This window comes from Triturus cristatus, chromosome 11, assembly GCF_964204655.1.
Source record: "Triturus cristatus chromosome 11, aTriCri1.1, whole genome shotgun sequence".
Classification (NCBI taxonomy): Eukaryota; Metazoa; Chordata; class Amphibia; order Caudata; family Salamandridae; genus Triturus; species Triturus cristatus.
This window is the reverse complement of record NC_140594.1, coordinates 115,390,302-115,416,868: the sequence shown is the minus strand read 5'-3', so window position 1 is coordinate 115,416,868 and position 26,567 is coordinate 115,390,302. Positions and strand designations below refer to the sequence as shown.

The 26,567-nt window shown below is 49.9% G+C and overlaps 1 long non-coding RNA gene across 1 annotated transcript; it reads left to right on the top strand.

Moving 5' to 3' along the window:
• Positions 1-278: 278 nt before the first annotated feature.
• Positions 279-26,567, top strand: LOC146783452 (uncharacterized). The gene is made up of 3 exons (XR_014970431.1): positions 279-824; positions 24,082-24,141; positions 25,573-26,567. It is a non-coding gene; the product is annotated as an uncharacterized LOC146783452 (long non-coding RNA).

Genomic DNA, 26,567 nt, shown 5'->3' with positions numbered 1-26,567 from the left:
AAAAAAACATAGATAATTGAAAAGGGCTTAGAGTTTGCCCATTACTTACCTCTACTTACCATTGGTTGTTTCTCACATCATTCCAGTCTTCCTATTGATTTCGGCTCCTCCTGGACTCAGACTTCCTTATGGGCTTCTGAGTCTTCCTCCATGCTATGGAGCATGGACCAACTACTGCTTCCTATGGCCAGTGTATTGCCACTGACCGTAGGCACTCCTTTTTAGGTCGAGCATTTGAGACCTGTTGTAACTTCTCGTGTGGGCTTAAAACTACCCGCCTGCTTTTGATTTTGGTTGTTGCAGTGTCTCTTAAAAATATTTGTTTGCTAGTGGTCAGTTCTGCCTCTTTGTCCCTCCTTTTCCCCTTCTGTTCCACCCACACAGCAGGGACTAAGTACTGTCTCATTCCGCAATGGTTCTTTGTGTTCTTTGTGTTCTTTGGGGGACTGTTTTTTCTTGGTTTCCTGGTCTGTTACTGTTTGCCTGTGTTCAGCTTCGGCGCCATAGCTGCTTACATGTAAATTTAGGATTCCTCCATCCCAACTCATCTTAATGCCAGAGTTGTGGTAGTGCTGCCACCCATGCCGTGCCTCCTGCTCCACTGATTTAATATATTTAGCCTTTTTGCACTTTTCATATCCACCGTCAGTTGGGCTTCTTTTTGGTAGGATATTCATTCTGTTTTTGACTTTCTTTTGAAGGGGATTGGCTTGTTGAAGTCTTATCTCCCACTCCCCCTTGTGCCTGTTGCTCCTGGCCTATCCCTACTGCCATTTTACAAGAGCTGCAGCCTCGTTGGAGCCACAGTTGAATCGTAATTCCAGGTAACTTTGAAGTGAAAGCACAAAGTGGTGTTTTAAGTTAAAAATGCTTGTTTTCCACGTCGCTGGTATATATTTTTTTTAAATGGCACATGCTGAGCCGCAATCTCATAACTTAAGTTCAGTTCGGCTTGCAAGTCACAAATTTCTTTCTAAAGAACAGACTAAGGCGAGCTTAGTCCTTCCTCTACGCCTGCTATACTGGACTGTAAATTTCTACATAGAAAGGAGCAGCTAGTGCAGGTGCAAAAAAGTTGAGTGTCGTAATTGGCGGTCATATTAGGGTCAGGCAAATGGACTCTGTCATTTGCTCATGCTTAGCATTACGTGAACCTGAGTAGCAGTGGCATTACGTTACAGGGACCATATTTTTTGTATCTGCCCACTTAATCATGACCAACATAATTGTAGAGATGCGTATTTATGCAAGAAAGGCGGTGATGTTTGTGAGTTTAACAGCGCAGTTTGCGATGACCTTACTTGTGCTGCAGTGGCGAGGTTGCCATCAGCTTGAGAAGTGGCCAGTGCCAGGAATTGTGCTCCCCTGGTGCCCTCCCAGCACAGCCCTTCTAGTGCTTCTCTCTCTCCCTCTTAAAACCCTCGCTGCCTGGCAAGGAATGGCTTATCTGCTTAGATATGGCCAAGCCAAACCTTATTCACAGCTGCTTGCCTTGCTTGTAGGACACTTTCTTGTGCACGAGCCGCCCTTTTTTTGTTTACTCCAGTTTACGAAGAACTCAGGTGTGTACACAGAAATGCTTTGAAGAAGCTCTGACTCGGGGTCAGAAAGAAGACAAAGCGCGCTGGGTCGGGTGTGACATGGGGGTGAAGTTATAAATCACAGCTCACGGCAATGCGGGCCAAAGCCCAAAATCTCATCTATGGCTTCAAACTACTAAAAAAGAAATTAAGCTGTCCATCCCACTTATGTCTACTATATGTTATTCTCGCACAGCTACTGCCAACCGTGACCCGTGGAACAGAAACAATGAGGGGTCGCGAAATTCCAGCTTTGAACAACATCCAAACAAAAGTTTACAAAAACATCTTCCACATACAGCAATCTGCATCACTGTCTCAAGTTCGACTTGAGTTTAGGTTGTCCAATCAGATATTCCGGAGCAAAGGCACATTCCTTAAACTATGTAGGAGGCTATGAGCATCTGAAACTGGTTCCATTGAAAATCTGTGCTGAAAAGAAATAGATATGCAAAAAGAGAATAAAACTCAAGGATCCTAGGGCTGCTATCTAACCCAGGTCAGAGAGGATCTATGCTCTCAAGACATTTAGAATTCCAGCATCGGGAAAAAGGCCTTCAACAAAGCAATCAATTTAATAACAAAACTCCTGTCACATTCAACAGACGAGAACATTCTACTACACGCCTGGGCGGTGATCAGCTCATATGGTACAAGGAAGTGTCAGGAATCTTTATCAGCTCATTTTTCAGCAGCTTTAAAACATCAATTTATGAAATGACTCCTTGGTATGTGGGAAACAAAGGATCTCATTCCTTCCTGGAAAGACCAAAAGCATAACCGAGACAGCAGGTTGTGTGATTATAAGTAGGAATCTCTCCAACATATTTTATGTGCATGCCCAAAGTTAATAAAAAAAAGAAAGTTATTATTAAAATAAATATTTAATAACAAGAACATTCGAACAAGCAGAGAAGCAGTAATCACCTGGCTAGGTTAGACCTCAATCCCTTAGTTTGCAGGGGGGGGGGGTAACATTTTTTAATCTGTATTTAAAGGAACAAGGTCAAATTCCAGTGGAAATCCAAACAGAGTCTTAAAATTACCGGACACTACAAAAACTTGTGAAGAAAACGAGCTGTCACAGAATCATAGTCTTATACATTGCTTTTGTTATGGATAATTGACATTTTACTCAATATACATTGAATGTAGAAAAAGTATCAATTGTTTCAACTTTCTATAACTGATTTTTATTAGGATGTTTTAAGCTGTAAAACATGTTGCTTTGCTGTAGTGGTTTTTAAAAGACCGAACAGTTGAATAAATAAATTTGAATTTTGACACGGGCATGAAGGGAGAAGCTGATGAATGTCTTTGCATCCAAACATTGCCTTCAAATTGAAAAAAGCAATACGAGCAGAAGTGAAAATATTAAGTGGTGAATGTTAAACTCACCCTCTTCCAGCCACTCTTAAGCTATGTGACGGTGCATCTGTGTAGCATACACCAAGTACTTCTTGGCTATTTGTGCAGACGTCATCCTGCAGTTGTAATCCAAGATTTTCGTACAGAGCATTTCCTTCAAAAGGGTGCTTTGTTAAGGGAGAGGGTAGAACCTTCCAGCTTAACCTGTTCCGCTGTCAGGTGTGTAGACTGTGTCTCCTGCTGGTTTACAGTGGAAGTTCGGATCTTGAGGCTGTCTGCCTAACGTGCCTCGTGGGTCAGTATGGTTGTGTACGGGCAATGACCCTAACCTCTTCCAAACGATCTCAGTTATTATCTTCTTTTCATTGCTGTGTTTGTGGATCTTCTGTTACTCAGACTGGGGAAAGAATCATAGCTGCATTGAGTGTTTTTTAATTGTTCTTCCTGAATTGCTGTCTAAACTCCCTTAACTAACGTGAATCTGCTGCCTGCCGTCTCTTTAATGGACTTCTCGCAAGCATACTTCCCAGTTAATGCTCTGAGTCCTTCGGACGCCATAATAGACCTCGAAGGCGTTTCCTAATTATTCCGAATACAGGCTGCGGGAGAGAGCGACGGGCAATGCCATAGCACCACCATGGGCAACACTACCCCCCCCCCCCCACACATAGCATGCATGCCAATAAATAAACACACCACACATTTTTTTGTTTGGGAAAAAACTGCTGCAGGTTTATTACATACACCGTTATGTAATATGGTGGGTTATCTTACGGGCGATCCAAGGGAAGGCAACCTTCTGGGCCGCCTGCCCGCCTGATGAGCCAAGCAGCACTGGGGCGAACCCCATCTGTGCTGCCCCTTCTGGTGATCCTCTTCCCAGATCACGTGACGCATGCTCCCTTATTACTCACGCCCCTTTCAGGGCGGAGCATAGCAAGGCAAGCCCCCGGTTGTTCAGGCCAACACCGCACGAAGGACTAACGGGGCGATCAACACGGTTTTCCAGGAACCTCTCATGAAGCTCCTGGTCTTTGGCTCTGGCACCCCCTATGGTGCCGTGCAGGGGTACCCTTCTGTACCCATTTGCTTCCAGATCGCCCTGTAACTCCGCCTGCAATGAAAAAGGACAACATTACAACATTCTATGCCTCCTGCCTGCCACAACCACGCCGGGTAAGCAGTAGGCATGACTGGCGCGCGAAAGAGGACGTCCGGATGGTGGGGGAGGCCTAAATAAACCTCCCCCAGTCCTCGCGAACCGGAAGTGACGCCACCTTGCGCGCCGCACAAGGCTGGGGGGGGGGACTCCTCCCAGGGTCCCCGACCATAAGGGGGGTGTGGGGAACCCCAGTGGCACTAGAGGGCTGCCCTCTTTAGTGGCCCCCTGCGGGGGCCTCGGGCAGCTGCATAGCACCACCATGAGCAACACTACCCACCCCCCACACATAGCATGCATGCCAATAAATAAACACACCACACTTTTTTTGTTTGGGAAAAAACTGCTGCAGGTTTATTACATACACCGTTATGTTATATGGTGGGTTATCTTACGGGCGATCCAAGGGCAGGCACTGGGGCGAACCCCGTCTGTGCTGCCTCTTCTGGTGATCCTCTTCCCGGATCACGTGGCGCATGGTCCCTTATTACTCACACCCCTTTCAGGGCAGAGCGTAGCAAGGCAAGCCCCAGGTTGTTCAGGCCCACAACCGCCCGAAGGACTAACGGGGCGCCGACATGGTTTTCCAGGAACCTCCCATGAAGCTCCTGGTCTTTGGCTCTGGCAACCCCTTTGGTGCCATGCAGGGGTACCCTTCTGTACCCATTTGCTTCCAGATCGCCCTGTAACTCCGCCCCAGCTCTGGAGGCGGCCACCGTCACCGCCAGAGCCCCCCACCAAAATAGCTATAGTCTAGCCCGCTAACTCTCCTGTCTAGAGCCTCCTGCAAATCTAGATGAACGAGAACATCCCTACTGGTTATCGATGCCCTATCTATAACCCAATAGCCCTAGACATTATCTTGGATCAGCTAGTGTCTGGAGAAACATAACGCCCAAATACTGTGATGTTGTGCCAAGCACTATTCAACGTACGCGGCAAAGTTCCACTGCGTCACATGACTCAGCCCCGTCCCACTCTGGGCGGGACAGTTTCAGACACCCGCCCTCTAGCACCGTGTGTGGCTGGACACATGTGTCTCCCATCTCTGGGACAGCAGCTCACAGGTTGGAAGACCGTTCCTACCCCTGCTTGCTTGCTAGCTTAGGCTATACGGGCGAAGGGGGATATGCTTAACCCTGGCACAGTCCCTTTACTTGCTAAATCCATGCGCACAGGAATGTCCAAACAGGCGTATGAGACAATGAGCACGGCTGCCCTCCAGCACGTGCCCTGCATCCCTTATTCCTTATGGGACTATCGAACGCTCCGCTCCCTCTGGTGAAGCCCCCTAGGCATACCCTCTCAGAGAATCTGTCTGATTTGATACAGGGCGCACTGTCTGTAATCTAGTGCCTAACACTTGATGTGGTAGATGTCACACACTGCCTCGGTCATGGGAACCTAAAGGAGCACACCATATTCCCCCGGGTGTACCTCTAGATGGGACTGGCTCCACCCAGCTCGGATGCTAGAGACACACCTCTTTACTGGTTTTTTGCCCCTTGGCACCCTTCTTGTTGCAGTTCTGTGTATTTGTAAAGCGCGCATGCCCCCGGGGCACGAAGCCAGTGACAAGCCAGTGTATGTTACCCACTCGCTGATACGTATCTATCGCTAACTGCCCTTCCTTCGATTGAAGGAGTGCTTGATGCTACCCAAGGACTGAAGACTTAATGCTCCAACCCAGTTTGACCCCAGAACTTGGGGGCAACCCAAGTAGTGACCATGCCTTTCATGGTACATCTACCCCAGCACTTGACTATCAATGAGTTCGGGACCCCGTCCCAAAAGATGCCCCTTCTATTGTCTGGTTCTAGCCCTCAGAAGGATAACCCAGGGGGGCAGACAAGTCTGTGGACCCAGGGGGAAGTTATGTGCAAATACTCGCCCTTTCCTGAATTTTGGGACGCCAATATGGTCGGTAATACCCTGTCGCCATTTGGCACTAACGCAGTGTTCACCAAACTTAACTGTGCCGCAGCACACTGTTAGCCGACAACTACCACCACCCTCCTGCCGCCCTGGTAAAGCGCGGGTTAATATGTCTTAACAGAAGCTACCCGATACTGGCCCTCAGCTGCAGGGGGATGCCCGCCCAGTGTGCATGGTACCTGATTCTATATGGTGCCCGCAGGTGTTCCCCATGAGGGCCATCGTAGTCAATTGCACAATGCAGTCTCAGTATTTAGCAGTACCTCTTTTTGCGTTGAAGTTTCCTGAGTACGTGTAACATTAGACTTTCCCACCAATGGGCTGGTAACCGGTGGGAAAGGCAGGCTGTTATTTTGCAGCTTCTGACCTTGACTCCGGATATATACTACAAAACCACAGTACCATAACACGCCAGTACCCTTGGCTTGAACAATGCTTGTTAGTTGTATAAGATAACTGAAGCCACAATACTTGGCTTCCCTGCGTAGCATGTTGAAAATGCTTCCGTTCTGAACTGGTGGGACTGTCACCCTAACGTTGAACATACATTAAATGTCTCCCTTCGATGAATAGCAAGCTCTACCGCAAATGGGACCATTACACTACTCAGCTTCCGCAACAGCCAGACAGGTCACCTGCACATGGGCCAGGTGCCGACAGCGGAAAGCGGGATCTCTTTGGAAACGGAATACGGTGCACCATCTCCGGGTAGGAGACAAAATTAACCTTGCTGAACTGTGAACGAAGCCCATGCGGGTACCATATAACTGTTCTTTGCAAAACAGAGCCTGTCCGTAACTTTTGTCCCTGTTGGGACAAAGGATGAACTATGGGTGACATTGAAGGACGAAGACGGACACTTTATTGCGAGCAAAATCAACAAGAAGATGAGGGTGACATATCGATATCCGTAATAAACCCCATTAGACCAACGAGGAACTTTGAGACCACCAAGGTTTAGGGCTGCCATTGTGTGCATTACCGGGCTTAGGGGCGCCTTGAGCGACGTACACATGTTGCATAACCCCTGGTGGCACAAGGACCTTGTCGGCCAAGCAGTGAAGTCTTCACTCAATGTAATAAAACAAAACTGATTGCTCCAGCGCACGGCCCCCACAGCGCCCCCCCCGATGCCAACGGGACAAGCCGAAGTTTGTACCGAGCTCTGGGGACTTAAATCTCAGCACTTACTCCACCCCGCGCGTGAGAAATGACACTAGTTAGCACCATGCAATCTTGCCAAACAAGTACGTAAAATGAACAGGTCATGCGCATCGTGCTCCCCAATAAAGTGCAATAATAATAACATTGACTCCCTGTACTATACAGACCTGTACAACAGTACCTACATAAAAACCGGTCCAACACGTGGTGCTCGATAACAATGTTCAAACTTAATCAATTGACGCCGTGCCTATTCACAAGCGTATAACAAGTCAACTTCTTCCGAGGAGAACATGTGAAATGCATGCTAGGGCCAGTGCATGAACATTCAGCTTATGGGATACCTTGAGAACAATGGCAGAATTTGAACCCTTGTCTTGTGGGAGCATGCTCCACCAGAAGCACAAGGATTACCATTGAGCTTGCGTAAAACAGTGCGCAAACGCGGTCCCAAAATCATTAGTCGACGAGACCTGCAAGAACAATCATCCTCCCCTTTGTACGTTAACACCCCAACTAGGTTGGATTGAATACCAGTTGGGATGTGTGTATAACATTAATAATTACTTGGCTTTAAGCCATCGCAGATGAGGTTGGCTTCGTGCTTAATAGAGACTTGCCTTCCCTGTAGAACAACTCGTAATACTACTTTATTGGCAATGCTAGCTCGGGAACAGTGAAGCAATGCCCTCGGTGACCTGAACCGGTGGACAGCCGGCCCACTGGAGGCAGTGGTCTGTCCAGTTCTCCTCCGAATTTTCCGCTATCGGGGGCTCCCGGTGAGCTCAGGTATGAGAAAAGTCTATCTAACATAACCAACCTACGCGTTATACGTGAGTGACTGCCCCCCATTATGGTATGACCAAACCAAGGCTAAAGCAATAGGAGCATGCGGCCTTAAGCAACGGGTGTCTTTGTGTACCGAAAACATTAATTAGCCACGCAAAGAACCATGACCATCCCCTTAAATGCGAGTCATCAGATCATCAATGCAATCGTGTTGGATTTGAAACATGGTGACGTCCAAAACCACTGATTAAAATTAGCAGAAATAGTTCTATGAAAGAAAAGCATGGAGCAACGCCCATTATTGGTATTAGTGAATGAAGACATTGTTCATTCATGTGCAGCCAAAGTGAGAAGTCTGCCCTCCAGTGGCCTTCCCACTTTATGGCCCCTGGCTGTACAAATTGGTTTAACGCACCAATAATCAATCCCAAACTGATATACTGTTTTGCCCCACCCAGGGCACCCTGTCCGGTTACTGCCAAGGCACACGCCCCGCCCGCAAAGTGCAATCAAGTCTGTGATGTCATAGTCGCTACCTCTGGCATTTTCTCATAAATCGCCATATATGGCTGACACCGCACTCTCATCCTATGCTTTGTGTGATCGTGGCCCACTTGAGTGTGAGCAGGGACCCGCAATGCATACTTGGCTTCATGGTCGACAATGCACACATAAACTACCCTGCTGCTCCTAATGTTATTATTATTATTGCACTATTGCACGTGTCCGGCACGTGAAAGAGGACGTCCGGATGGTGGGGGAGGCCTAAATAGACCTCCCCCAGCCCTCGCGCACCGGAAGTGACGCCACCTTGCGCGCCGCACAAGGCTGGGAGGGGGGCATTAGAGGGCTGCCCTCTTTAGTGGCCCCCTGCGGGGGCCTCGGGCAGCTGCATTTCACAGGAGACTGCGGTCTCCTGCTGAGCGCCCGTCTTTAGTATGGTGCCAGAATCCGAACGTTAGACTTGCAGTAGGTTTCTCAGCTCTTAACGGAAATCAGGCATGGTTTGCCCCCAAGCAGCTACAAACTACTCTGACGTGTGATCTCCCCTCCCAGCGTGGCGCTCATTAGGCTGACTATCACTTTGTATTATCAGCCGTCTCTGAGGTCAGTTAGGAATGGGCGGCTCCGCGCACCAGACACTTGGTGAATCCAAGACAGTGTTTGAGATGGTATGACTGCAGTCTACCTGCCTATTTTAATGTTAAATAATGAAGAAAAGCATTTGCAATGCAATAGATCTCACATTACTGAAAGTTTGAGCTATTGGCATTGCATTATTATTAGCAACCCCAATAGCTCAAACTTTCAGTAATGGGAGACCTATTACATTGTAAATGCTTGTTTACTTTTGGCATGCACTTTTAAGAGAGTGCTTACATGCTGCTGCTCTCCTTCACTCCCGCCTCCTCCTCCTCTCCCCGTGGGTTCACCAGACCTCCCTCCCACTCTCCAATGTCTTTCCCACCTGCTCCTCCCTCATGCTGTTGACTCCCCAACCTGCACTGTTTATTTAAATGTTTGTAACCACCTATTGTTTCACCACCTCCTCCTCCCTGGGACTTCACCCAACACCCCCAGCCCCCTGATGTCTCTCCCACCCTCCTCCCTCATGTTGCTCCACCCCAAAACCCCCCATGCTGTTTTTTAGTTCGAGCCTGGCAGCGTAGGAGCTGCTCTGTGAGCCATGCTGCATTGAGGTATGGTATAGAAGCCCCGCCCATTTCCCGCCCCTCTTTCCAATTGTCTCTGGTTACTGTCCTTGCAAAATCGTTGTGAGAAGGCTTAGTAGTCCCTCCTTGGTACCGCCTTGTCTGCATTTGTAACCTCCCATAATGACTGGACCTTTTACTTGTGGTGTTACACAGTCTGCTTTATAACTCGGTGAGCACTATTTTCTTTAATCATTACCTCCTCCAGGCCGCGGGGGTGTTTAAATCATGCAATGGAATTTCAATGTATAGTATGTGGTTGCATAGACAACGATCATTTGAGTGCACCAACGATTCTTTCGTGCCATATTAACAAAAGAAAAAATGTAAAGAAAGGAAATACTGTAGTACTGTTTTGAAGTTAATTTGAATGATTATTTCTTACATGATAATTAATCTATTTTACCCGTCAAACAGTAGTTTTTAGTTCAACGCTGAGTTACTTTGTGTCTCTTTTCTCCGATCTTGCTGTTAGGCACCTCTGCTATGCAGATGTTTATCTCAAAGTGTTATAGTCACATCACCCTGGCTTTTTTAGTTTACCATTCAAAGATGGCCGTTTATTTGCATTGGCAGAACATTAGCCAGGCACGCTGGCCTTTGTTCTTTCTTAGTTTCCATCATGGGGTACAATTATTTTGCATACTCCACTGTTTGTGTGTGCACCAGTGGCGTAACACAGATCGCTGCAGCCCCTGCGGTGTGAGGGGGCATGGTCCAGGAGACCCCTTGGCAGGGTACTATGGCCCGCGAGCTCCTGATTTAGTCCAGAGGGGGCCCCTCCTCATACCTTGCAGGGGGGCCCCCCTCAAGTTTCGTTATGCCAGTGGTGTGCACGCTAGTGTTGATGCGGCGGCAGAAGTAGACTCGCCGACCAATGACGTAAATATAAGCGAAAGATCCATCTGTCAAAACATCTGGACCAATGTGTCTCGAAAGACTTTCACCGAGTAAGCTGCATTCACTTTTTACTGTGTAATATTCAAAGAGGCTTCCTCGCTCTAACTAGAGACCATCCAATAAACGTATATTTGAAAACCAAAGGATCCACAGGGCGCGATTGCACACTGAAAGGAAAATCTGTGCTGCTGTAATGCTCAGAGGGCCGCCCACTTCAGGGGCACTGCGCTTGTTTTAATTTTTTTTGCTAACACTAATGCTGAGTGCAGCACCCACTTCAGGGACACCGCGCTCTCTGTTTCAGATTTCCAATGCAATAGGTCTCGCAATTGCGAGAGTTTGAGATTTTGGCATTGTAAACGGCAATGCTTTTTATGGGTTTAAAAAACCTGCAATTGGGAGATTAAGGGGGGAGTAGGGGGGCAAGCCGACAACCAGACCACTTTATTGTGTGTGAAAAAGGCCGCTTTATTGAAACAGGTGCATATCACAATAAACTCCTTGGCCACTGCCTTACAAAACTAATACCTCGCTATACAATAACCTCCTGACCCCTTGAGTCTTCCCCCCACCCCTACGATCCCACATCATTTCCCTCCTCCCCCAAAATACAACATAACATTCCATAACCAACATATAACCCAATCCTACACCATGTAGCCTTTCCTAACTCCCAAACTCCCCTGACCGTAACCCCTACCTGCCTTCTGTGCAACTGTAACTATCCAACCTTTAATCTAAACTTATCCAACCTGGATCCCCTTTACCTGTCCCTGTACCCAAATTACCAAACCTATAACAACAAACTCTAGCCAATCCCGGCCAACTGTCAAACCACCCCGCCACCCAGGAAAAGGGGGGAAGTGTCGGCTCTTACGCCTCTTCGTCCCCTTTTCCTGCCCCCCCACCTCCCGCGCGCCGCGAACCCGCGTAACTTAACGCCTGGCAACTCCCAACAATCATGCCAACACCTCCCTCAATTCCAAAAGGTAAAGGTCCATCCCCATCCGGGACAAATGAACCCTATCGTCTCTGAACATTTCCCGTGCGTCATAGCGAATGTCCCGATGCCCCATGCGTCCAATCCCCACATGCCTGCAGAACCTCACCATCTCCGTATTAAGCTTTCGCCTTGCCTTGTCCACCGCCCCTGGGTTAATCGCCCCCCTCCAACTCCTCCGCGGAACAAACTCCGTCCACACAATGGAACAACCCGCCCAACGTTCCTTAATCAGCACCAAATCCTTCTTCATCGCCCGCATCAGCGCCAAACCCGTCTCCCTGACCATGTCGTTCTCCCCCAAGTGGAGCACCAACACGTCTGGACACCGACCTGCTCTCATAATACCGTTCAACACCGGCACCAATTCTCTCCATCGCATACCACCCCTGCCCCGCCATCCAACTGAAAACACTGCATTGTTAAAACCCAACTGCTCCCCAAAATAGCTCTCCTGCGCCTGAATTTGCGCCCTCCTCACGAACGAGTGCCCCACGATCCAAATTGACATTTCTCTGGCGAGGGGTCCCATCACTGAACCTGAAAAGAAAACAAGAATGAGAAACCAGCCAAATCCACCCTAAAAAACAACTTTTTTTTTTTTTTTTTTAACAAACCGCCCCCTGTTGCGCTGCGCACATACCGCCGGTAGCAATTCGACGACCACCTACCCAACTTCATGATGTCCCCACTGTCCCAACCCCTCGCATGCGCCTCCGACGCTGCCCCAATGCGGAAGGAATGCGTACCAAATCCCTTTTCCTCAATCCCCAATCTCCGGAGCGCTTTCCTCAGCACTGCCAGCAGTTGTGAAGCTTTAACGCCCCGCCCCTGCTGATGGGAAAAAACCAGTTCCCCCAAACCTTCCGAACACGCTTTCCACCGTCGCCCCCAACGAACAGGACAAACCGCCGGAGAGCGCCCTGCCTTCCGACACCCGAAAGGCCCCAAAAAACATCCAAGACATGAGTGTGGAGAATAGCGCTGCCTCCCCAATATTCCAGCACACCTCGGGCAGGACCCCCAGCACCCTATCTAACAACTCCCAAGATAGTGGCCTCCTCACTCGGGCCCATCTCCCGCATTCCCTTGCCCAGCCTTCCAAAATCCGGGTCCCCAGCTCCCCCGCGGAAGGCGCATATCCCCACAACAACTTCCCGACGAACGCGACCCCCGCCAACTTGCCCCCTATCGTCACCTTCGTCCGCCCTGTCTCCACCAGATCCAATATGAACTGCACAACATCCTCCCGCCTCTCTGCCTCGGCCGCTCGCCACCGCGCCCCCGAACGGATAAATTCATCCCACGCCGCCCGGTATGCCAGCCTCGTAGATTGCGCCAATGAACCTAGAACCAATTGTAACATCCTGTATTGCCTACTTCCCATAGTTGGTGCGGCATCCTGGTCGGGTTCACGTCCGCTTCCTTGGCGAGCCCACGGAATCTCCCCCACTGTGAACGAGACAAGGCATCCGCAATGTCATTGTCCACCCCAGGTACATGCACCGCGCGAAACGCAACATCATGTCGCAAGCACTCCAGCAAAAAGACTCTCAACAGCTTGAGCACCTGCGCGTCCCGCGCCGACTGCCTGTTCACCACCTGCACCACTGCCATGTTGTCGATCCTGAAAGTAACCTTCTTGTGGGCCAATAATACCCCCCACAGTGTGACCGCCACCACTAAGGGGAAAAATTCCAAAAACGCAATGCTCCTGCCTCCCTCCAACCATTCCACCGGCCAGGGCTCTGCACACCACCTCCCCTGCCAGTACAGTCCAAACCCCTTGCTCCCCGCTGCGTCCGAGAAAATCTGCACGTCCCACACCATGTCCACCTCTCTCATCAGCGGCACTCCGTTAAACTGGTGCAAGAAAAATTGCCACATCCGTAAATCCTCCCTTACTCCGGCCGACAGACGCACATGGTGATGTGGTGGTCTCTGTCCCTCCAATGCTCTCCCCAGTCGCCTACAGAACGTCCGCCCTACTCTGACCACTCTACAAGCTAAATTGAGGTGCCCCAGCAACACCTGGATGTCTCTAACCGTCACCTTGTGGCGTGCCAACACCCCGGTCAGCAATTCCAACATGTTTAGCTTTTTATCCGCCGGGAGGCGCGCCTCCATCAGGACGGAGTCCAGTTCGATACCTAGGAAAACCAGTACCGTACTGGGCCCCTGCGTTTTCTCTGGGGCCAGCGGCACACATGTCCCCCATGATCTCATGGAAACTGTCCAGAGCCTTCTGGCAGTCCGCGGAGTCTGAGGTGCCGACAAAAAGAAAGTCATCCAAGTAATGTGTCACTCCTTGGTGACCCGTCCGTTCCGTAAACAACCATTGTAGGAACGTGCTGAAGCGTTCAAAAAGTGCGCAAGACATGGAGCAGCCCATCGGCAATGCTTTGTCCACATACCAGTGACCGCCGAATTGTATGCCCAGCAGATCCCAGTCATCTGGATGAACTGGCAGCAACCGGAAAGCTGACTTTATGTCACACTTTGCCATCCGTGCTGCTGCGCCCGCTGCCACCACCAGTGACATAGCCACGTCAACAGAGGAGTAAGACACGGTGGCCGCACCCTCCGCGATGAAGTCATTGACCGACCCACCTTCTGGCCATGACAAGTGTTGTATAAGGCGAAACTGACCCGCTTCCTTTTTGGGCACTACTCCAATGGGTGACACCATCAAATCTGGCAACGGCCACCCCGTAAAGGGGCCCGCCAAACGGCCCTCCTGCACCTCTTTGTCCAATTTCGCCTGCACCTCCTGCGGGTGCTCCCGTGCCGATTTCAAATTGTCCGCCCATCTCCGGACCCTCGGACCCTCATACCCCAATCTGAACCCCTCCCGGAACCCCACTCGCAGCTGCTCCGCCGCCTCCCTGTCCGGATAACCCCCGAGAGCCCCTTCCAATCTCTCCACCTTAACCGGCGTACGAGCCCTTTGGCCCAGGCCCCTTAGCCCCCCGCCCCCCTCCCCCTTGCTGCGCCTGCTGCTGTGTCCCAGCCTTAAGGGCTCCGTACTGCCACTGCTGACTGCCGTGCGCTGGCCCCTGAGCCCCTCCGTACTGCCACTGCTGACCGCTGTGCGCTTGTCCCTGGGCGCCCCTACACTTGACCAGCGCATGCCGCTTGCCGCACCCTGAGCATTCGTGCCGGAACTTACAGTATTCCCTGGTGCAGAGCCCCTTGTTATAATCCCAGCAGGCCCCCTTCTCCCCTGTTGTCCCCTTGCTGGCTCCCCCCACCCCCCCCGGGTGGGACCCCCTCGAAAGGGCTGGTATACGAGCGGTAGCCCGCTGGCCGTAAAAATAGTCTTCCCTGACCCAGCCAGCCCCATAGTATGCTGCCACAAGTCCGTATCCAGCTCACCCCACTTTGCCTCTGCATCCCATGCCATGCGAGCCCGGAATTCCTCATCATACTGAGCCCAGGCATATCCACCCCCTGTAATCTCCGCCTTTCGGATTACATCCATGTATTTAAACATGGCCACTGACCTCTCCGGGAACTTTTCACAGTACACGCTGGCATATATGAGAAACGCCGCTGTCCAGTTCTCTATCGTTAAGGGCACTTTAGGCCTCTTGGCCAGCTCGAACTCTTCCTCCTTAGATCCCTCCTTTGCCCTGACCTCCCTATGCAATAATTTAAGCATCTCCACGTATTACCCCTTCCAAATTCTTTCCTTCGTTGCCAACATCAGGTGCGCCCCCAATGGCTTGGTCACCCCCATATATGGCAACCTTTTAATCTTCAACTCCTTGCTCTCCAACTTATTGTCCCCCTCCTTTGTTGACCCTTTGTCTTCCGTCACCCCTGTCTTGGTCGCCCCCGTGTCCTGGCCTGTGCCCTCCGTGCCCACCGCCACATCTACTACGTAAGTGCCCTTGCGCAGTCTGCCCCCGTCCCCCCCTCCTCCCCCCCCCACTCCTCTTGACACCATCCTTGCGCGCCCGAGCAAATGTTCATTACCTGGCGCCAAGTCCTCCGTCCGCCGCTCTTCCCGGCGTCCAGTCCTGGGGGCCGAGATGCTTTCCCACCGCGATGTCCGACCCGTGGGCCGCGCCTGGCGTCGTGACACCTGTAAGAAACTATCCACAACATTACTCGGCCCCCCGTCCCTACTGTCCCCCACCTCACGCAACTCCCCTTCCTCCATACTCTCCTCATCATAATCTAATTCCTCCTGTCCTGCACCCCCAGCGCTCCCCGCTGGACCTGCCACCTGCTGCTTAGGAAAACAAACAACATTCCTGGCGGTGCTCCTCCGTCGCTGCCCCCTGGGGCGCTGTGACCCCGTGGGTGTTGGGGCTGGCGAGCCCGTCTCGGGCCTACTTGTGCCAGCCGCGCCGAGATCCCTCGCTGGTACTGGGTACGCCGCCCCAGGCTCCACCCTCCCTTCTCCTTGGCGTCGCCAGGCCGCTCCCAGCCTTGCCAAGTCCGGCACCCCGCGATGCTCCCGCTGGCGCTCCACTACCTGCAAAGAAAAGGCATGGTCTGGTGTGCTGGGCCTACCTGTTATCTTCCTGCCATCCCATCCTCGCTTACCTACCCCCAACTTCCCCGCGACCCATGCCTGCCCCACCGCGCTCAACTCCACCCCGTCCCCTTCCCCCCTACTCCGTCTTCACCATCACTCCAGTCCCAGTCCCCGTTCCCCCCCTCCGCCTCCGCTCGCCCCCAGTCCCGCCGCGCTCCCCTCCGCCCCCCCCTCTCCGTACTCTCCGGCCCCCCCTCCGTGACGCCCCCGTCCCCAGCCCCCGTCTCCTCCCCCAACCCCACCGCCCAGGACTCAAATATGTCCAGGCCGTCCCAGTCCCTCTCACTACCCTCCGATTCAAAAAGCACGGGGGATTCCCCCCCGCTGCTCCCCCCCCAGTAACTGCCGTCCAGCCCTTCCTGCCGCCGCCCGGTCTCGCCCCGCTCCCGCCCCGTGCGTCCTGCCCCTGACCGCCTGCGCTACGCCCCCCCCACCCCTCCCCCACACGTCCACGGGCGCTTCCCGCCCCTGTGCCATCCCCCCCCCCCGCTGAGCATCTCACCCCTCCCCGTCGCGCAGCCCCCAACTGCCGCCTGCCCCGTCCTCGCCTCTCTTGTCAGGCTGTGCTCCAAATCGCCTGCCCCTGCACCTGGCCCCCGTATCCCCTCCCCTCCGGCCCCCATCCGCGTCGCCGCGTGGTGCCACTCTATATCGCCCCCTGCCCCGACCGCCTGCAATAAGTCCTCATCGGACACCTCCGTCAGCCCCACCTCCTCCACCAGCTGCTCCGACCGCCCCTGCGCACTCCGCCTACCGCTATACGGGCCCTCCCGCCCCTCCCAGGAGCGTCCCCGCCGTTGCCTTGGCAGCGGCCGCTCCCTTGCTGGAGGAGCGGCCCGCGTAAGATCGTGGCCTCGCGAGGGAGGCCCCCGACGTCTGCCCCCGTCTCGTCGCTCGTCCCCGCCCCCTCCCGCCCACCCTCCCCGCCGCGCTCACCTCCGCCACACCCTCGGGGGCAGCGCTCCTGGTATACGCGCTGCCCCGAAAACTCACCGTTCCCCTCGACGGACTCCCGGGGGGCGAACACGCCGCGACGGCGGCCGCCACCCCCGCGGACGCGCGCCTCGCCGGGCGCCGCGTCCAATTCGCATCCTGTACCAGCATATCCAACCGACCCGCCTCACTCAGCAATCGTATTGCCTCCAGGACGCGAAAATCACCAGCCGCCATGCTCTCCGTAAGTAATCTACTCTAGGCCTACCACTACCCCTACGAAACAATTTTTTTTTTTTTTTTTGGTTGTAAGACATTTATTATTAACAAATGAAACAGATGCTGTACACTGCGTCACGCCAACAACCCGGAGGCAGGCCGCTATCTGGTAGAGTATACAAAAATTACATATAAACATCTTTAAGGCCCTCATCCGGCCGGTGGATCATGCAGAGGTAAACTTAAAACACAATAAAATCTGCAGTGTGTACTGTGCATCTCTAGCGAATAAACAGTCTTACTGTTTTCTCAGTACTGCTGACCATTGAAAGATAGCGAAAATCAATGAGGCCGCCTCCGAATAAGCAGCAGTCGACCACCCGCTACAACAGCCTATAACCCCTACGAAACAATTTTAAACTGCGCACACCCAGCCACCAGGTCACCAAGTCTAAAATGGTGACTGGGCGGGCGCGCAAAATCCCTATATACCCCTTGGGCTTATTTAGCTGTATTTGGGCTACATTTGGGCTATCCCCAAATGTAGCCCAATTTCTACAAAATGGCCGTTCGGCCACTCCCCCCCCCCCCCCCCCTCCCCCCTCCCAATCTGCCCGGGCGGCAGACCTCGCGGTGCTCGGCTGCCCCCCAGGCTCCCATAATAAAAGGCATCTTCATTTACAATACCAATAGGTCAAAGTTTCGAAAATGCGAGGCCTATTGCATTGCAAATGCTTGTTTACATGTTGCATAGCAGCACGATCTACTGTGCATCATGCTTTAAGTGAAATTAAGAGAAAAATTTCTATGGCATGGTCAATGCTTCACCCCACCCTCCTTAGGGTGACCAGATTCCCAAAACAAAAAACCGGGACAGGTTTGAAACAAATAAGTAGGACTACAGTTTACACTGGTGGCTGGCTGGATCTTGGTGCAGGTAGTGACCTCTGACTGCAGTGAGCAGGGTCATGCTGGCGGTTCAGACACGCTGTTGCCCCTATGGCTGGCATAATGACATTCTTGCTGCTTTGTAGAAAGGGATGGGCAATCTCGAGAGAAAATGTCTCTCTTTAAAGGATTTCTCTTCCCACAACAACCTCCTCTGGAGTGACGTCACGCCGTAACATCTCTAGTAGTAAGAAGTGAGCATGCGCACATCTTTTTAACACCAGTGCGTACTCAGCCACTACTCAAAAACCGGGACATTTTTGTGCTCATTCCAGCTACTATCCAAAAAACTGGACATTTATTAAGTTTGGAGGAAAGTGTCGGGACACCGGGACCCTTCACGAGAAACTGGGACCCTCCGGGGAAAACCGGGACGTCTGGTCACCCTAACCCTCCTCCCAATCCCTATTGTGTATTCTCACCCGGCCGCGGTGTCCTTGTCTCTTCACCCCACCCTTCTCCCATATCGGTTGCTTCCCCGCCCCCCCACCCCTGTATATGTTGTTTAATCCTCCCCACCTCCTCCCACCCTCCATTTCTCACCACCGTAGCCTGGTTCTCAAACTTTGCAAGTGGGCTGTGCTTGTCTGCAGACACTTTGCTTACACTGAGCATGTAAACATTCAGGGGCATATGTACAAGGAGTTAACGCTGCCATAGAGTCAATTATTTTACGTTATGGTGGCTTTTTTTTATTGCCATATTTACAAGTTGCTGCTAACCGCGGTTAGCAACAGTTTGCTGGCGAAATCGTCTGTTTTTCCAATCATCACTTCTGTTAGGGATAGCTAACGAAAATGAGATGCAAGGTAGACGTTCCTGTGCAAAAACGGCCGCTAACCCCACTTTGCGATATTTACACAGGATTCTGGGTCTGGCGATACTTTCCAAAAAAAAGCTGCTAAGGCCCGATAGCGGCTGGATTTTAAGACCAGAAAAAAGGTGGTCTTAAAAATCGTGATAAAAAACCAGTACATAAGGGAGACTACCCCAGAGCCTCATTTGCTAACCTACTGATGCCATGGAGGTACTACTCTTGCAGCTCGGAGCCCCAAGAAGACCACCACAACAACCACCGCCACCGCCTCCAGGACCACCACAGAGGCAGCGCCAAAGAAGACAGCAGGTCTATTGACAACACACCACCCTGAAAGACCTCACACCAGAGGATGTGATAGCTCACTACAGGCTTAAAAGGAGCTCCATCCTCCGCATACTGACCCAGATAGCCCCCAGGCTGCAGGCACCATCGCAGCGTAGCACCAACATCCCTCCACAGACAAGGCTACTAGCAGTGCTGCACATGTTACCCTCTGGTACCTTCCAACCAACTACTGCCAGAGTAGCTGCAGTCTCCCAGTCATCCTCTTCAAGGTTCCTTCCAACTGTCTTGGATACCATTATAAGCCTAACGCCACAGCACCTACGCTTCCCCAACACTGCGCAAGAACAACTTGACACCAAGCAAGGCTCTATGCCATTGTTGGGTTCCCACATGTGTTGGGGCAATTGACTGCACCCATGTTCTGCTAGTGCCTCTTGCGGACACTCCACACATCTACCAGAACAGGAAGCACACACACTCCATGAACGTGCAGGAAATTGAGGACTACCGGGGCTTGTTCACCAATGTTGTTGCTAAGTTTCCAGGGAGTGTGCATGACTCCTACATCTTTCGACAGTCCATCATCAATCAGCGGTTTGAGAATGGCACATATGGAAATGGACTGCTTGTTGGTAAGTACTAACTGAAAACACTACACACCTCAAGTCCCCAATCATGTACCTCATAAATGTGATAATGCACATGTAGCAAATGAAATACAACATTCCATACACAAGAAAGCAAGGGACTTCGGTTAGTGGGGGTAGCCTTGTAGACAAACTTTAATCATAGGTCCTGCCCCTCCATCACACATTTGCAAATGCTGGGAGAGATGGGAACCAAGTAGGTGTGATAGAGGGTCAGGACCGATGAGGAAAGTTGAACACAAGGCTACCCCCTCAACTGCAGTCCTTGGAGACACATTAAATCCACCTGAATAGGGCACACAGAAAATACTACAGGACTGGATGGGAGATACGCATACCTTCCACCTTTTCACGAGAGTGCAGCTGTCTGCGCCCTCAATTGAGAACAAGATAGGGAAACACCCTCACTGAAGAACCAGGGAGGTAAGCCCGTTTCGCCATAAAGAAATCCTAGGACCCATGTGGGTCACCCAGTAGGGGTGAAACATGTTGGCATGAGGACCATCATCTCCTGACGACACCCGTTCATTTTCTTTCTCACATCCCCTGCGACTCAGTCATCAAAGGGATACCTGGAGACGGAGGAGGATTTGTAATCTTCAGACCCCCTTTCCTATCTCTCTTAAGTGCACCCTGAGATATGGTTGAGCCCACCCTGTTCTTTAGGAGTCAGGGTGAACTTGACAATGAAGCATGACACCACTAGAGTGTGTGAGGGTTATTTAACAAAACGTAATTGCGTCCTTCCCTGCATTTGAGCGGTTCACGCCACGAGAGTTCAGTGCCAAGCTTTCATTACACAGGATGGGATACCTCTGGTGAATAGCATTTCATTTCGGAGGACGTATCCACACCCGGGAATACCTCTCTACCCTTGCGGCTTAGGTGAAGGGCTCTTCTACCTTAGCCAAGTATAACATGCATATGACTACCCTGATGAGGTTCAGCAATATGATGCACAAAAGCTGAAATCACTATGTGTGTCCAATGTTAACTGACACACACTAACACACACTGAAATATTGATGGGTATTACTCAAACATGCATGCATGCAGAGTCAAAGTCAATTCATGCACAAGGACATCAATGCATATGTATGTTGTCATCACATGTCCCAGTGAGTACATTGCACTAGGTCGCTGTGCCACTGTCACTCAAACACTGACCCACCTTTGGGACAAGGTGGATGTAATTATCCCACAATGACTTCAACGTTTAGCAGACAAGGAATCTCTCTCAGAGCTACCCTCAGCACAATCACGCACAATGAGGCATATAGATGATGTCCCAAAATAGTACTCGTCAAAAAATTAAGGGGGCACATGTGCCAATGGTGCACCCCATTAAATATGTGCATATGAGAGGGTCAGTATATGCAATGGGCCTGTAAACAAACTGTCATCTACAAGTTAAACATACATTCTGACAGTCACAACATGGAGGCAATACACAGGATCCATACAATGCCACCATGGTGATGTGTAGTCTGTCAAGTATAGGCAATTTAATTTGCATTGATGCTGGTCAATTGTCTGAAGCTACACATGACAAACCTGAATTTCCAAAGTAGCACAAATCACACACCCCAAAATAGAAACTCTGCAAACACAGCAGGCACAAATACTAATGGACACATCTCTCCATTATATGTTTCAGGTGATCAAGGATATGCACTCTCTCCATGGCTGATGACACCCCTCAGAGCCACAGACACACAGGCACAGAGACATTACAGTCCATTGTCGAAAGGAGATTTGGCGTGCTTAAGCCAAGGTTCCAGTGCCTCGACATATCAGGCTGCAGATTGCAGCAAAGACAAGAACTAGTGTGCAAAATAATCCTGGCATGTTGCGTTTTGCACAACATATGTGTCCGCACAAATGTACCATTGGCTTAAAGTGACAGATGAACCAGACAATCCTGAGGATGACCAGGAAGATGAGGCAGATGCTGCACACACACCACAGCTTCTGCTGCAGCAACCGCACGGAGGGAATTAATTATGAATAATTTCGTCACATAAGCACGTCAAAATATGACATGCCTTTTTTTCTTTTCTTTGGAAAATGCACATACGCATAGTTTGTGCAATAAAATATCACTACACCAAAACCTTGTGTGCATGTTGATTCTCTGCATAAGTTCATATATCTGACAAGTGAAAGTTAAACATTGTGCGGTTAGTAATGGTGAATTGTTAGTTTTAGGGTGGGTATGTGTTTTTGGGGTCAAAGATTAATTTTAGGGTGTGTTTTAGGATCAGATATGCATTTTAGGGTGTGCTTTGGGGTCAAAGATGGATTTTAGGGTGTGTTTTGGGGTCAGATATGAATTTTAGGGTGTGTTTTGGGCTCAGAGATGAAATTTCATCAAATCCTGTTCATCTGAGGAACAACTTGCACTTAGCATCGAAATTTTGGCTGCCTTAACGCAAACACGATAATTTTATCATAACCACTATGGAAAATAATTGCTAAATACAAGTAACAACACAGAATATTACCACTAAAGCCAATTTGCATGCTGAATAACACCGCATAGTCAAAAAACGTGCCGCAAACACACAGGAAGTGATGTAAGCATGCATCCTGTGTACTGTAGGAGTACTTTGCACTTTCACTTTCTCTTTTGAAGACACTGCCGGTGACTGTGGAGAGTGTTGGAGGTGTTTGGAGTTGTGTGCTGGTGATTTTGGATTTTGAGAGTGCTGTTGTGTCCTGTGAACTGTCCCCAGTGTCTCTGTGAAGTCTTGTGTACTTGTCCTTAAGTGCGTTTTGCGTCTTGTACTAAATCTTGTCAGGTGTTTGTCCAAGGAGTAATTTACATTATTAATAGTTGTTGGGGTATATATTTGGGCTTTATTTTTGTAGGAGTGGGTTTAGGTGTTTTCAGGGAGATGGTGGGTGTGGGCAGGGAGGGCAGGATGTCAGAGGGGGTATTGGGGGACTTTCTCTGGTTAGTTAAGTACTACTTGCCCCTGATGGTTGAGAGTGGAGGTCGGATCATTCAGGGATATGCCATACGTCTGCAGAAGGTGAGGTGGGAGCATGTGATAAGTTAGATGCTGCAGGTCTTTGGTGTGGACAGGACTGTCAGACAATGGAAGCACCGATGACACGAATGCGTGGGCCGTGATGGTGACATGTTGGACCACCTGGGAGTCCTCATTGGCCTACAAGGTGGTAAGTACAACCTCAAAATTGTTAAATGAACACTTTAATAACCAATCAAAAATGTTGTCTAACACTATGGGGTATATGTTCAAGAAAGTGGTGGAGTGAGGCGTTAGCCATCATGCCTTCACACCTAACTTTGCCACTTCAGAAACGCAAGGCTGCACCATATTTACAAGCATATGGTGCAGGCTTGCCTTTCCCCCTGCACTGCTGTGACACTTAGCAGTGTAGTGCCAAGCCAGGCACCCTTCCACCATAGTGCAAGGGTGTCTGCGTACAGGGCAAAGATTGTTCATATACAGGAAGGGTGACCTTCCTGTACATTAACAATCCAAGGCATTTTGTTTTTTCCATCTGTACCACACAAGGCAGCAAACATGAAAGCAAAAAGGATGAAAAATAATGCATTTCTCCTCTTTTTGCAAAGTTAGGATCAGGTTTTCCCTGACCTTAACCTTTGGCCCTGCCTCCTATGTACGCTGCCCTTGTACCTAGGTTTTATGTAACGTTTGATGAGATAGGGAAAATTGTTCATTCAAAATAGGATATCTCCATCATACACCATCAATAGTTGTGACACACCCTTGTGCGATCTGCAGCAATGCTATTATCTACAGACCATGGAGAACATGATGTTGTTGGTAGAAACGGGGCCATGGGAATGTGTCACACAAGTAGTGTGTGCAAATGTGCAAGCAGGATTGTCCTGTGTCGGCCAAACTCTGCATTATCATGTCTTGTGGGAATAACAGGCAAAGTAGACACAATCATGTACGCAACCTGAACTGCAACAGTACAGTTACAGAGCATTGTCATTGATGTTGATGAATCGGATGATGAATAGGACACATGTGAATTTACATCTTATACCAACAAGCGTTTCTTTTCATGTCTCACAGCTGGCAGACCACTGATCACACACAGGGACATCGACGCCTTCAGGTACCCACACGCCACTGGTGAGTTCATCCATTAAATACTGTCATTGTGAGATGTGATGAATGTCTGTACGTAATACTATGCAGTATGGGTGTGTATCACATGTACCTTGCCTCCAATGTGATGATGTTTCGTGGCAGTGTGAAGCGTGAACTAATCGGTAAGTGAAGCTGGAGCAATGCATATGTCTTCCGTATGTAACTTTGCACATCCCCAGTCAGTGATACCCGTGCAAGAAATATCAATGGGTTCTGTCACTACAGCACATGCATTTGGATTACAGAGCGTACAACCTGGAGAGGAGACATGTGATTGATGTTTGTGATTAGTATGACCAGACATGAAATGAGTGTACATCCTTGACTGAGATGACTGTGCAATTGGGCCAGATTATGCACAAGGAGGTAGTGTTTTTCAAGTTGTGCGGGGTCAGACACAGGTCTGCACAGTACTATTGTAGGTATGCTGCATTCCAGCTTTCCAGAATTTGCACGGCGTAGGTTTAAGCCAAGGATACCAATGGCACGCTCCCCAACCACCTAGCAAAGATGGACCTATGTATCTAATTGCCATGTTTTGGCACTGCAATAGTGTTATCAAGCTGTCTCCTTGGGGTCATTCCCCTAGTAGACTCAGGGGCAAAAGTACAAGCCCCTCTCGCCACCACTACGTCAACTATTGTGAAGTTGTGGTGGCGAGAGTGACTGCGCCTCATGTACAAGTCGGTGTTCAGCCACCTAACGTTGTTTTTCCATGTGTGCAGCACACATAGAAAAAGTCTGAATGCATAGTTTGATTCTGTGCAGGAAGGTGTCACTTCCTGTGCATGTACAAATAAAATGGAAAATGTGATTTTGATGCTTCCATGTGTGCTGCTTGATGCAGCACAAATGAAAGTGGCAGTAGGGCTTTTCCAGGATTGTTCATTTGCAGGAAGGGACACCTTCCTACACATAAAAAATCCTCCCTCGCCCACTGAAACTCTTGCACTCTTGTGCAAGGGTGCCTGTGTTGGTGCTGGGTTGATAAACTTCACACCCTTCGCCGGGGGACACGCAGGACTGCACCACATTATTGTACATATGATGCGGCCCTGTGTTACACAATTGGAGGAGCGAGGCGCTACACCCGGATGGCTAATGCCTCTCTCCTCCAATTCCTTATACATGTCCCCCTCAGTCAAGGTATGTGACAGTACCATCATTTGACACTGACAGTCTCATTGTGTTGTGACTCTACATGTCACATGCCATGCACTGTTATGTCTGTGTCACCATCATGTTGTAATGATCCTTAAATCAACATTGCATTGTCCATGTGACTTTCGAACTTAACAATGTTTCGTTAGAGTGTAGGCTCCCATGTTTCACTGACCTTGTGTTTCAGAGTTAAATGGAGATCATTGACATAGTCATCAGGATTCACATATTGTCATTGATCTTATTTTACAGACAACATGTCGCCAGAGGAGGGCCACGTGTTTCAGGTCAGGAAAGACCGATATCTGCATATACGCAGGGTGGCCAAGGGCTATCGCAGCATGGCAAGGAGGCACCGAGCTGGCCGGGCAGCTGGGAGGTGGAAGTCTGTGCCCAAAGTTGTACTCCACTGGATGCAGAGGGACAAACCGGCCATACCGGGCCTTTCTGGCGACAAGCGTGGGTCCCAACATAGACAGAGATTAGTACATCACCCCGAGACACCACACAGACAAGCTGCTACGTCTGGATCCAGCACACTATCTGGTGCCCCCTCACAGCCACACGGACAAGGGACAATGCCATCTACAGCACCGACACAAGTAGTTGCATTTACCATGAGGGACCGTCGCTGCATGAGGGATATGAACGTTAGACTGGCACAAATTGAACGGGAAATGGCTTAGCACATCACCCACATGCAGGACCTTAAGGCTGCCCTGGGTCTTCCACTTTGACTCTGAAAAATAGTGACCCATCCCCCTTTTCTCTGTTCCCCCAATGTTTTTTCATATTAATAGTTAGTGCTAAGTACGTTTTTTTAAATGTTAGGTAGTATAGTTGTAGTGTAGGAATAGGTAGTGTAAGATTTTAACATAGTTTTAGATTTTTATTCTCTTATAGTATTTGGGGATACGTTTCCTTTTTCTTTGGGTGGGGGGGGTTGATGTATTTGTTGTTATGTAAAAATAAAATACCAAAAATATATATATTTGTGTAGGGTAACTGTGTAGTTAGTTTATGTTTAGCTAAGATGTATTAGTCTTGTCTTCTGTTGTGCTTTAAGGGTGGGAGGGGGGTTGATGTCTTAGATATGTTGTTGCATGTTTAGGACTGGTTACGGTAGATAGTTTAGATTAGCATTCACTTATTTCCAGTTAGTTATGATTATGTTAGTTGTAGTAGTGCTTAGTGTTAGTTTAGGGTAGTTCATTTTGTTAATTGATAATAAATGTTTCCTGGTTTTG